Genomic DNA, 13164 nt, shown 5'->3' with positions numbered 1-13164 from the left:
CTTCTGTTGATGGGCTCCATTTCTTGCCGGTTGAGAACAGTATTGCTATAAACAGAGTTGCGGATGTGTCTTCCACATGCCGTTTCCTTCCCTTTAAATAACCATCACTCAGAAGCTGCCCTGCTGGATCATGTGCTAGCTCTATTTTTAATTTTTGGGGAACCTCTGTGGTCCTCTAAGTGACTGTACTAATTGATGTTTCTACAACAGTATATAGAGAGGAGTTCCCTTTCCCCACATTTCTGTCAGCACTTGTCCATCCGTCCATCCTTCCTTCCTTTCCCTTTTTCTTTTTTCTTTTGAGACAGGGTTTCTCTGTGTAGCTCTGACTGTTCTGGAATTCTCACTGTAGATCAGGCTGGCCTTGAACTCAGAGATCCACCTGCCTCTGCCTCCTGAGTGTTGGGATTAAAGGTATGCACCAGCACCGCCCGGCCTGTTCTTTGTCTTTTCAGTAGGCCATTCCACTGAGCTGAGCCATGATGGCTCCTTGTTATGTTTTGCATTTCCCTGGAAATTATCTGTGTGCTTCTCACACACCTGTGGCCATTTACAGCTTGTCTTTGAAGTTAATCATAAAAACACATTTCTGTTGGGCCAGTGTCCAAAATTTCAAGATGATTTTAACTAGGTTTCTGATTTAAGCATACTAAACATTTGATGATATTTCCCAAAGGAAACAGCTTGGAAAGACTTTCGTCATTTTCCCAAAATCTTTAGCTTGAGTTATTAACAAGATTGATTTAAAAAAATTTTTTACAACTAGTTACTATGAGGCTAAATCAATCTATTTGTAATACACTTACTTATCTTTTATAATATGCTGAAATCTGAACTATTTTGATCCTCTTTTTCTAAATAAAATCATAACTTGACTATTTTCAGGTATATATTGATTAATAATGAAACAATAATGGAATTTGAATGTAGTGTTACTAGGCACAAATCTGTATGTTTAGTTTATACTCTGGAATTAACATGTCATACATGTTAAATATGGAAACATACTCTCTCTGGATTCAATGGCCGTAAGAAAAAAATCAGTTTGTAGGCATTAACTGTCCATAGCATCTCAGATTTTCTGGCTGTCACTGGAGTTGGGAAATCTTTGAGTTGGCGGGTATGCCTGTGTCTGGGTCAGTTACTTAAAACCTAAGGAAAGAAAAGTAAAGGAAGTGAATGAAGAGACAGAGGACCGTGTGTTGGGGAGAGCATCTTTACACATGTAAGCTCCTCTGATTGGGGCGTACTGCATGCAGCCTCCTAGCATGGGCCCTTTATGGCCGTGACGTTGTTTGGTTAGGTCAGCAGGGCCTTTGAAGAGCACGGTGCTGGCTGACTTTCAGTTTTGTGTGTTTTTGTTTGCCTCTGTAATTACTTTTAAATCTTTGAAAACCCATCTTGGGGGACGTGCAGATGGTAATATGCCAGGCCCATTCATTTGAGTTCAAGGTTTTCAAAAAGAAAAAAAATGGGTACCAGGTAGACTAGATTATGTTTAAAAATGAGAGTGCCTTTAATATTGAAAATCATGATTACTATAGTCTTCTGACTATGTCCCGTGTTCTGAGTGGTTTACTGCGGCGCGCTCCTCGGCCAGCAAGGAAGAACGACCACCACTGAGGATTCTTCTCAGATCACACGTTATTGGAGCGCCTCTTGATTAAGGGAGAGCGGGAGGTGAGGGGCCCCGAGGACTAAACTGCAGCTGCTTATATAGGGAATCAGGTAAACGTGCCATACTGTGATTGGGTCCCGCCAGAATGCGAACACGGGGAGCCACGGGATAGGCTGAGGACATAAGGCCAATTACCATACTCGTGCATCATAGCCAAATATGGAGTTGTTTACAGCTAGGCTACCAGGAGGCCAGCGCCATCTTTGAATGGCGGCTCCCTACAGTTTACATGTAGAATTGTCCCTTTGTTGTTATTGGGGATCCTTTCTAAGGCCCACATTGGATGTGTGGTGTCTATGTTTTTTCATATACATACATACATACATACATACATACATACATACATGTGATAAGGCACAGTGAGATTAACATCTAACAATGAGAACAGTTACAACAGTGATACTCTGATAAAAGCTATCTAAAACTTGGGAATTGTTTATTTCTAGAACTTCCCGTATAATGTTTTTGGATCGTGGTTGACTTGATAAGAAGTAAAACTGGGTAAGAGGCCCCAGTGTGTTGCCTTTTTGTTCTCACAACACTCTGTGTGGTAGATATTATGGGATGGAGGGAAGACAGGGAGGGTAGAGACACCGACACCGGTCATGTGGCCAGTGAACTGGAGCCCCTCCCTGAGCCTGGGCCTGACCCCGTAAGTCAGGATTCCTCACGTAAGGAACGTCTGGCCTTCACGTTTGCTTCTGTGTGGTTTTAAAGTGACTCCATCCCAAAGGCATTAAAAACGACAACCCCTACAAAAACAAGTAGCACCCTGGTTGGGAGCTGGCATGTCTGGGTTGGATCGCTGGCTGTTGGAGCTGTGTGACCCTAAGTTTTTAATTTCCTTACAGTAACAAGAACGGAGGGGGACAGGGCATGCCAAGATAGGACCCGAGAACCTTCCTTCTCCCGTAATCCCTGATTTTACATGCTGCATATGTCTTGCTCCGTCGGCTAAGTCTGGATGAAGTTGGAGGGTGTCAGTTTCCTTTTCTAATTGATCTTTCCGCTTGAGCTTTCGCTCAGGCAAGAAAGGAGCAAAGGAAGCCCGCACTAACGAGAAGGAAATGGGGGACTAGCGCCAGAAAAGTGGGTGCCAGGAGTGGGCATCCGGGCTGGCTTGAGTTGTGTGCGGTGGGGATAGGTGAAGCTGGGACCAAGTGTGTGCTTTAATTAGTGAGCCTGGGCCTCCAAGGCAGGTGAGGAAAGTCTTCGTGGCTTGGGTTTGGTAGCAAGCTTGCTCCTCTAGAAAGTGTCCTGTGACTTCAGTGCACAGTGCATATTTTTAGGATTTTTTTTTTTTTTTTTTTTTTTTTTTTTTTTTTTTGCTAACTGCCACCCTCTGCACTTCATGGGCGTGAATCGTCATCACTGAAGATGTTTGTGTTCAGGCGAGGTCTTCAGGGCTGTGGCGGACCGTCAGATGGGACTCTGGAATCTGTTTAAAGCCTCCCAGGAGACTTCGCTTCCTGGTGAGATTTCATTTATGTGGTCACGTGAGGGCTCTTACCATCTGCCCACAAGCCATTCCCTGGCATCTCCACCCACAGAGAACAGCTCCCTCTTCCTAGACTGTCATGACCTTTGGCCCCTCTGCCTGTGCCTGCACATTCTTCCAGGCTTCCCTGGGCCTCCGTGTCTGCTGAGGGCCTGCTGGTCTCCCTTGAATCATTTGAGTCCCACTGCCTTGGAACCCTTCATCTCTCAGACAGGAACACTGAGGGCCCCAAGGGCACGTGTTGCTATTGGAGCCTTGCTGTCACCATTGCCTCCAGCTTGAGACCTGTGTCGTCCTCCTTTTGGGGGAGCCCAGAGTCCCCAATGATCATTTATGAGCTGCTGACAGGGTTGAACAAATGAGTGTACACACAGCCTGCTCGCCTGTTGTGAATATGTGTTACTATGACTGGTTAATAAAGAGGCTACTCTGGCCTATGGTGAGTCAGGTTATAGACAGGCAGGAAATCCAAAAGAACGAGATAGGAAGAAGAAAGGAGAGGTGGGAGAGATGCCAGCCCGCCGCCCAAGGAGCAGCGTGCCAGCAGACTGGTAAAGCCACGGCCACATGGCAACATATAGATGAATAGAAATGGGTTGAGTTAATAGCTAGCTACCGAGAGGCCTGACCATAGGACATACAGTTGGTAACTAATATAAGCCTCTGTGTGTTCACTTGGGACCAATTGGCTTCAGGGATGCCCAGGTGGGAGAGATTCGTCCTGACCGCAGGGCCGGGCAGGACTGGAGAAACTTCCGACAACACTCGACCACCCGTGGGCCTTGGTGGATCTTGATGAGGAGGCTAGATTCTTCTGGGCACAGGAGACAGCTGGGATGGACATCTGGACAGAGTGCCCTTGAGAGTTCGAAGTTTGAAGTTTGGTGACCCCTCTCTGAGGGTTCCCGTGCGTCTTCACATTTCACTGTGGCTGGAAGACCCCTGCCCCCAGGAGGAGATCATGGTTCAGGGAAAGGTGGCCACCTGCACTTGGCTGGTTGGGGGAGGGAGGGAATCTTCCCTTGCTGGGCAGATGGTGCCAGGAAATTTCCAAGCTCCAGCCAGACTGCTCTTGTTTGCTCCAGAGTTTTACTTTAACCAGATTGTTTGAGTGACATTTCAGTAGCCTTTAACTTCTGTATTGACGTTAGTGTTGGACTCTAGAACTTTCTTTTATGTAATAGAGACTTTTGACCACTACCTACAAAGCACGTCAGCCTCAAACTGATTTTTGTTTTGTTTTGTTTTGTTTTTGAGACAGGGTTTCTCTGTGTAGTTTTGGTGCCTGTCCTAGATCTTGCTCTGCAGACCAGGCTGGCCTTGAACTCACAGAGTTCAAGCTTGGCTCTGTCTCCCGAGTGCTGGGATTAAAGGTGTGCACCACCACCGACCGGCTGGCAAAATTTTTTTAAATTAGAAAATTAAAAGGTCTTTCTTGCAGGCCCAGAGCTGAATTCAAACAAACAAACAAACAAACAAACAAACAAACAAAATAAGAGGCTGCCTTAAAGGAATGTGATTAAACACAAAAGGTTTAAAACTGCCTTCTCTCAACCTGGGTGTCAACCTGTGGCCATTGTTGGGAGCTGGCTTTGCTCTGTTAGGCCACGTCTGTGTCCTTAGTTATTTTCAGTTTCTCATGAGTATTTGAGAAAGGTTCAATTGTAATTTCTCTTTACGAGCCAAACTTAGCAAGACCTCAAGCTCAAGGTTGACACATTGATTTTTCTGATGATCAGCCAGGGCTTAAGATGTAACGTGAAAATTCAGGAAGGAGGAATTTAGTGTGAAACACGTCTGAAGCCGAGGAAAGACAGTGGTTTGTTTCCCTGCAGTCTTGAGAGTGGCTGTGGTGGTCGCTGGAACTCTGGTGGGACATCACGGGTGTCTAGGGGAGGATTGGTGATTTGCTGAAACATTTATGATGTGAGGCACTTCAGTTTGCTCACAGAGGGATGGGTCAGTCTCTTAATGAGGGAGGGGGAAGGTGTGTGTGTGTGTGGTGTGTGTATGTGGTGGGTGTATGGTGTGTATGTGGGGTGTGTATGGTATGTATGGTGTGTGTATGTGGTGTGTGTGTATGGTGTGTGTGTGTGTGTGTATGGTGTGTCTGTATGTGGTCTGTGTGGTATGTGTGTGTGTGTGTGTGTGTGTGTAGGAACACTAGATCGGAGATGTTTTGGAAAACACCATTGAGTTTGCTTTGCTGTTTTAAACTTGACCTCAATTTTGATTCGCATGAGTTACACTCAGGAAGCCTTGAGCATGCCTTGCTCTTGAGTAGTTTTGCTTTGAAACGTTTCATTGCTGTATTGTATGTGGGTGTGAGGCGGAAGAACAAAGCTATAAAAAACAAGAATTTTCATGCCGTGTTTAGTGAAAGAGGAAATGGGCTGGGCAAAGTCAGAATAGTTATTTTATTTTTCTCTTGTACTTTGTTTGTTTGTTTGCCTTAAATTGCAGCCCCCTGTGTTAGGACTTGATGGAACTATGTCACCACAGTAGCTAATGTCGTCTAGGCAGGCTCATTCTGTGCTGTATACTTTCTTCCACGGTAGATCTAGTCTGTGTGCATATGAGTGTGTGTGTGTGAGATACACTGTTCAATATGGTAGTCACTGACTGCACGTAGCCAGCAGGTCTGAAGATCTAATTGTGTTTGTTTTGATTCCCCCACCCCGCTTTGAGACAGGACCTCACTGTGTAGCCCTGGCTATCCTGGAACTCACTCTGTAGACCAGGCTAGCCTCGAACTCAGAGATCTGCCTGCCTCTGGCTTCCGAGTGCTGGGATGAAACCACCATGCTTGATATTTGCTTTCAGCTTTGAGATAGTTTCCTAATCCATGCTGTCCTTAACCTCATGATTTTCCTGCCTCAGTTTTCCCAGAGCTGGGATTAAAAACCTGTACCACCGTGTCTGACCGAGTGATTGAATTTTTAACTTAACAAATTTCAGTGGAGGCGGGCAAGAAGGCTCAGTGGGTAAGGGCACCGGCTACCAAGACTGACTTTCTGAGTTCAGTTCCTATGCATCACATGGCTGAAGGCGAGAACTGATGACTTCAGGTTGTTCATTGGCTTCTGCACTTGTGCCCACCACCTGCATCCCCAGTAAACAAACAAACAAACAAACAAACAAACAAAAAGTGATCCAAACATTTGATGAACTAGCAGCTCCCATTATGCAGCAGAGGTTGTGTTGGTACAGCTGTGCCCACAGGAGAGGCCTGTTTAGTTTTCACAGTGCCTGTATGTGTCACGAGCCCTCTGATGGATGCCATTTTTCATCAGATTTGTTGGGAGTTTACTTTGCAGCTCAAGCTGTTGGAATGCTAAGGTCAGTTAGAGCCTTTGTTTCTCAGGCATTTGGGGAGTTAGTGTGTGATAGATTTGGACAGGCATGTGGGCAGTGGGGGACTAGGGAGAGAGGTTCATGTAAATGGTGATTCCTAATGTACCCCACCCCTCTGTCTTTCTGTTTCTCTCTATGTCTCTCTGTCTTTATGAGACACAGTCTTACTATGTAGTCTAATCCCATTTAGCCAAGAATAACTATGTAGACCAGGCTGGCCTTGACTCTCCTGCTTCTGCTTCCTAAATGCTGGGATTACAGGCATGCACCACCACACCTGGCTTCCCCCTTCTTTTTTTTTTTTTTTTTTTTTTTTTGGTTTTTTCGAGACAGGGTTTCTCTGTGTAGCTTTGCGCCTTTCCTGGAGCTCACTTGGTAGCCCAGGCTGGCCTCGAACTCACAGCGATCCACCTGGCTCTGCCTCCCGAGTGCTGGGATTAAAGGCGTGCGCCACCAACGCCCAGCAGCTTCCCCCTTCTTTTTAGAGTATGTCCATTTGTGTGTTGAGGGATCCAGTTTTACTCTGTTAAAATACAGGCCAAGCATCTCTACTTGGTGAGTCTGAAATCCAAAATGCTCTAAAGCTTTTTTTGAGTGAATATGATACTGCAGTGGGAAATTCCATACTATACAATTTTGTTTCATGTTCAAGACTATTAAAAATAAATTATACAATTACCTTCAAACTATATATATATATATATATATATATATATATATATATATATATATATATATATATATAGTATATGAAACAAAGGAATTTTGTGTTTGAAACAAAGGAATTTTGTGTTTAGACTTGGGGTCCCATCTCTAAGATATCTCACTATGTACATTCTAAAAGCCGGGGGAGAAATCACCATCTGCAAACACTTCTAACCCCAAGTATTGCATTCAGTCACTGTAAACTGGGGACAAGCATCCAGTGCTGGGCAAACACATGTATACCTATACAATTAAACCTTGATGAGACGGTAATGCTTAGGGGAGAGATGTGCCCCAGACGGCTTGCAGATGCAGTAAGGGGAAGCAGGCCCAGCTTCTGAGCCAGGTCAGCCTTGGCTTGTCCCTTCTAGGTACAGGAAGAGAATGTCCATGACCCAGAGGAGAGTGGTTTCTGCGAGATGTTTTATCTAGAGTAAGGAAGTTGGCAGTGTGCATCCATGTTGTTGGGCTCTGCAGAAATGCCCTGCAGGTACCTTCTTTGATGGTAACTGGATGAGAGGGAAGCATGCCTTCGAATCCATATGCATTGGACGTTCATAACTACCGTTGAGTCACATGAACACCAAGAGTGACGTCAGCGTTGGGTCCTACCAAACAAACAGCCCTTTGTCGATTGGACTTTATAGCTGTAGTCCCTTTAATGTGATTCGTTGTCGGTTGCCGGATGAAAGGACTAAAGCTTCGGACTTGGACTTAGAGTCTTGTCTAAAATGCTGAACTCAGATCGCTTCCAGGATGACCGACCGGTTTTCATTCCCAGCCTTTTGCTGAGGGCTATGATGCTGTCATGACTCGGGAAAGAGTTACAGTGGCTTCATGGACCCGTGTCTGACCCTCACACCTTCCTAACTTTGTGCGTGTGTATACGTACACACATATATGTGTGTATTCATGTCCGTATATTTTTATATTAGAGATTGCTATAGTCTCAATTTCATATACAGTGTCAATAAAGAATGTCTCTAAAGGCTGTGTAAAATCTTGTACAAGTTGTTGCTATTTATAGTGATAGCTAAAACCTGTGGCCATTAATATGTAGACACAGATTCAAGGTAAACGCCCCAGGTCCTGAGTTTTCCAACTTGAGAGCTGCGGCTGCAGGACTCTGCCATGGTACCAGGCTGAGTGGCGTCCCTACAGGTGTGTCCCATGGTTTTGATGCTTCTCCGTGATTCCTGGAGCCATTTTGACTCATTGGCACACTGCAGTAAGTCATGCACATTTGGCTTAGGACCCACAACTTTTAAAACATGGCCTGTGACTAGAAAACTATCTTTTTTCTTTCTTTTTCTTTTTTGTTGTTGTTCTTTGGCTTATGTTCTATGAAATTCAGAGTTGGTGTTGAGTCTGGACAATAGGAAATGACATGTGAATTTTGGCATTTTTATAAATCACTAAAATCACACTATACCCACAGACTAGAAATTTTGAAATTGCTTTATTGATGATGCTTTTATTAACCACACGCATGTAGAATCTTAGGTTTTGTTCAGTTGTTTGTGATTAATGAGTTTGGAGTTGGTTAATTATGTGTTTGATTATTTCTGAAGGGCAAATGTGTATCTTCTGGAAAGCAGTGACTTCTAGCAGTCAGGTGGCATCCCTCTTACCTCCCCTCCCCATCTTTCCCCGATACTTAACGGGTGGCTGAGCACAGCACCTGGGCTTGTTCCACACGTGGCCTTTATTATTGATCCTTGGTTGGGAAGTAACAGTTGCCAGAGACACAGTGTTCAGTGTGGTTAACCAGTGTCCTTGCTTGCTTGGCATTTGGCTTTGAACTGTGTTTTCCTGAAGTAACGCTTGAGAGAGCAGTGGTCTGTTACACTGGAAGGAACTCACCTGAAATCTCGCTCTCCCTTTACCAAACAAAGCCTACGATGGATGGCAGCCAAGTTTGTGCTGTGGTCCTGCTGAGGACAGCATCAGCACTAACCAGGAGCGGCATTTGCCCTTGCTCAGTTTAATGCCGCCTCCCGTCTGCCTGAGTGTTTATCCAGGTGACACCTGTTAGCATGTGTGCTGTACTCTCTGATTTTGGTCGTGGTCATGGTCGGGGTTGGTGAATTATGGGCTTTAGTCCCAGCTGTAGTAGGGAGGGAGGAGGAAGGTCTGAACAGGGAAAGGATGTGGATCTTTCTGGGTGACTGATTCAGTCCATGCGCGTGGTTATCTGTGTTAGGCAGTTTACATAATGAAATAGTTTACTCAACTGGTGACCTCTTCCAGGTTACAGGGCCCTGGCTTCCAGCAGCTTGATTCAAGCTCCTTTACCCACTGAACCATCACACCAGCCCATCATTAAAAAAAAAAATATTTCTTAAAAAAGGTATGTGTACCACGTGCATGCCCAGTGCCTGTGGAGGTCAAAAGAGAGGGTATTGGGTCCCCTAGGACTGGAGTTAAGAGATGCTTGTGAGCCACTGTGTGGGTGCTGGAAATCAAACCCAAGTCCTCTGCAAGAGCAACAAGTGATTTTAAACACTGAGATATCTCTCCAGCCTCCCTTTTTTTTTGGTTTTTCGAGACAGGGTTTCTCTGTGTAGCTTTGCGTGTTTCCTGGAACTCACTTGGTAGCCCAGGCAAGCCTTGAACTCACAGAGATCCGCCTGCCTCTGCCTCCCGAGTGCTGGGATTAAAGGCGTGCGCCAACGCCCGGCTTTTTTTTTTTTTAAATTGAACCTAGGGCTTTATAATACTCTACTGATCTTTAATAGAAATTTGATGTTGATGTACTAACTTTTGATAGCTTAAAACTTAGCCGGGCCGGGCGGTGGTGGCACACGCCTTTAATCCCAGCACTTGGGAGGCAGAGGCAGGCAGATCTTTGTGAGTTCGAGGCCAGCCTGGTCTCCAGAGCGAGATCCAGGAAAGGCGCAAAGCTACACAGACAAACCCTGTCTCGAAAAAAAACAAAAACAAAACAAAAACAACTTAGCTGGAGAGGTTGCTTTTGTTTAATTGTTTAAAGCCTGTCTGTGTGTTCTTCCAATTTGAAGGTACCGAGTACAGGTAGGGTCTCAGGTAGCTTCCACGCTGTTTTCAGACTCACCTTGCAGCCGAGGATGGCCTCGGACTCTCCTAATCCTCCTCCCTGTACCTCCTGAGTGCTGGCATTAACAGGTGTCTGATTTATACACTGCCTGGCAGGGGTGGAACCCAGGGCCCTGCGCAGGCTAGGCAAGCCCTCTCCCAACTGAACTCCGTCTCCACCCCTTCCAAACTTCCTACCTTGTGTAGTATCCCGTGCGTGCTTTGATAGAGCAGACCCTGTCTTAGCTGTGAAATCACTTGCCCTGCGCCACCAGGGCCTGTGTGGAGGTAGAGATGGGAGCTCCGGGCTTCTCCTCACCGCTGTACTTACTGAGTACTTGTTTTGATTTGCCTGGCTGGTTTCGTGGTGAGGGTGTAAAAGGAGGAAGTGACAGGGCAATGGAAAGAAGACTGTCCTGTGTTTTCCACCGAGTGTTACTTAGGAACTCCCCCTCGCTGTTGATAAGGAATTCTTGGTCATCTGGTGTTACAGAGCAGTGTTCTGCTTCCATTCTAATCCCTTTTTACAGAAACAACTTTTGTATTTTGAGCTTTTTTGGAGGGCAAAAGACTAGTTTTGCTTATCGTTTATTTGGTTATTACATTTGACATAAGCTTATTAACAGTAAGAATAGCTTGGCTTTTAAGTTTGTATTGTCTTAGTAGAATGAAGGGAGGGGAGGGAGGGAGGGGGAGAGAGAGACAGAGACAGAGACAGAGAGAGAGAGAGAGAGAGAGAGAGAGAGAGAGAGAGAGAGAGAGAGAGATATTCCCAAATGTTGACACTCACTGTGGAACTCTTCATTCTAGTAAAGGATACAGTTCTGGAAATCTGCAGCATTTCCTGCTGCGTGTGCCAAGGCCTAGGGACCTAGGTTACCATGGAAACTAATATCCAGCCACTGTATGGTACTTCTGTTCAGAGCTGCATTGGAGTGCATTTCACAGTTCAGTACAATAGTGCTTCTTCCTCCCGTTAAAACAAGGGGAAGGGGAAGATGGAGGTTATAAAAGAGATGGAGAAAACAGTAAAAACCAAACCAAAACAAAGCCCCACAGATCTGCTAAGGCTAGAGGAAACCCTTAACACACACCATGCCATTGCGATCCTTTGAAGTGGGGTGGGACAGTTCCCCAGAGAGACCTGATGTAGTACAAAGAGTTGTGAAGGGGACCATGATGGTCCCTCTCCCTGGACTGCTCGATGAGGAGAGGACTGACGCCTGACATCGACCTGCTGACTCCAGCTGGTTCTGCCTCACTCGGTGCCAGAGGCCTTGGTGGCAGACAAAAGATGTGGCCAGCCCAAGTTTCCTGACCCCTCACCCCAACTGCTCAGAACCAGAGCCCAGGCTCTTGTACCAGGGTCTGAGGACCAGGACCTCAGCCCTTGGTTTGTGGTTTCGTCACGTGATCACCATCTGTGCTGTGGAGAGGCGGATGCCAATTATGAGAGCGGCACTTCATTCGGATGATATGATTTAAACCCCAGTGCAGCATGCCTTCCTCGTACTGGGACTGGAGGGAATAATGGGCTGTGTAAACACAGCCCTGACCTCCTGGGGGGTGGTAGTTCTAGTGGACACTGGATCCAGATGGGCTTGGGGATGGGGGCGGGGTGTCTGCATGGAAGATAACAGTGACCCTGAGTCCCAGGCGCCTTGCATATCCTCTAGCTAATGACTGAGGAAGAGTAACGTTACCTCCATCCTGGTTTAGATTGATGCCCATTGCTCTGGTGTTTGCCTTTCCAAATGGGTTTGTAGAAAGCACATTTGGAGAGTCGACCTGGGAACAGGTGCCTGGAGCCTGTGCCTATCACGGGTGGTAAGAGTCCAGCCCAGCCTTGGCTTTGAGCGTTGACCATGGGTCTTGAACCTGGGAGTTTCCTAGCCAGCTCAGGTGGCAGGAGCCCCAGTTTGTAGACGAGGAAACTGTCTCGGTAATGGTGAAGCTGCACAGCTTGGGGTGTCTGGGTCTGTGGGGTATCGTGGCCCTATGTTCTTCCCACCTTTGGGGCGAGTCATGCAGAACCACTTCATTAGCATTTAGACGGGGCTTCTCGGCTTCGGCTCCGGTGGCTTGAGAGCTCGTCCTGTGCTTCACAGGGTGCTCAGAGTATCCGCTTCTTCCTTCCTTCAGCGTCAAGTGTTTGTCGAGAGTGGAAAACACCCCTGGTTGAAAACCACTCAGCCGGACCTTTGAAGTGTTGTTATTGGGCAATTTAATGGACAAAGGCTAAGCCTTCTTCAAAGCATTTGCAGATAGGTTGGGTCATTATGCTAGGCCTGTTTTGGGGGGTTTGTTTTGTTTTTTACATTTTATTTAATTTTTTTGAGCGGGAACATGGCTGCAGAGCGCACTGTTTAGGTCAGAGGGCAGCTTAGGGGAGCTGATTCTCTCCTTCTGTCAGATGGGTCCTGGGGATCAAACTCAGGTTGTCTGGCTGAGTGGGAGGTGTCTTTACCACCCCCCCCCAGCCATCTTGCTGGCCCTTAAGCTGGAATTTTAGTTGTGCGTAGCTAAGTTACAGTTCTAGAAATTTGACTGTCTAAGGCAGTAAGTATTTCATCTGAGAAAACACCACTGTCAAAATTCCACATCACGGGGGCTGGAGAGATAGCTCAGCAGTTAAGAGCACTGCCTGCTTTTCCAGAGGATCCAGGTTCAATTCCCAGCACCCACATGGCAGCTCAGAACTGTCTGTAATGCCAGGATCCAACACCCTCACACAGACATACATAAAGGCTCTGTCCCTCACCCCCCAATTTTTTTTTTAAAGCAAAAAAGAAAAGAAATGTCAAGGAAGCCACACACTAATGTGGCAGCCTAAACATGGCTTGAATGGTGCCAAGAGACATGCTAACATGGAAGA

General features: G+C 46.2%; 1 protein-coding gene across 16 annotated transcripts in view; it reads left to right on the top strand.

Moving 5' to 3' along the window:
• Mtss1 (MTSS I-BAR domain containing 1) overlaps window positions 1–13164 on the top strand; it is a 149884-nt gene that overhangs the window by 29689 nt on the left and 107031 nt on the right. The gene's annotated exons all lie outside the window — the stretch shown is intronic.

The sequence above is a fragment of the Peromyscus leucopus genome, chromosome 20 (genome assembly GCF_004664715.2).
Source record: "Peromyscus leucopus breed LL Stock chromosome 20, UCI_PerLeu_2.1, whole genome shotgun sequence".
NCBI lineage: Eukaryota > Metazoa > Chordata > Mammalia > Rodentia > Cricetidae > Peromyscus > Peromyscus leucopus.
The sequence above is the reverse complement of the archived record's forward strand: the minus strand, read 5'-3'. Positions and strand labels throughout refer to the sequence as shown.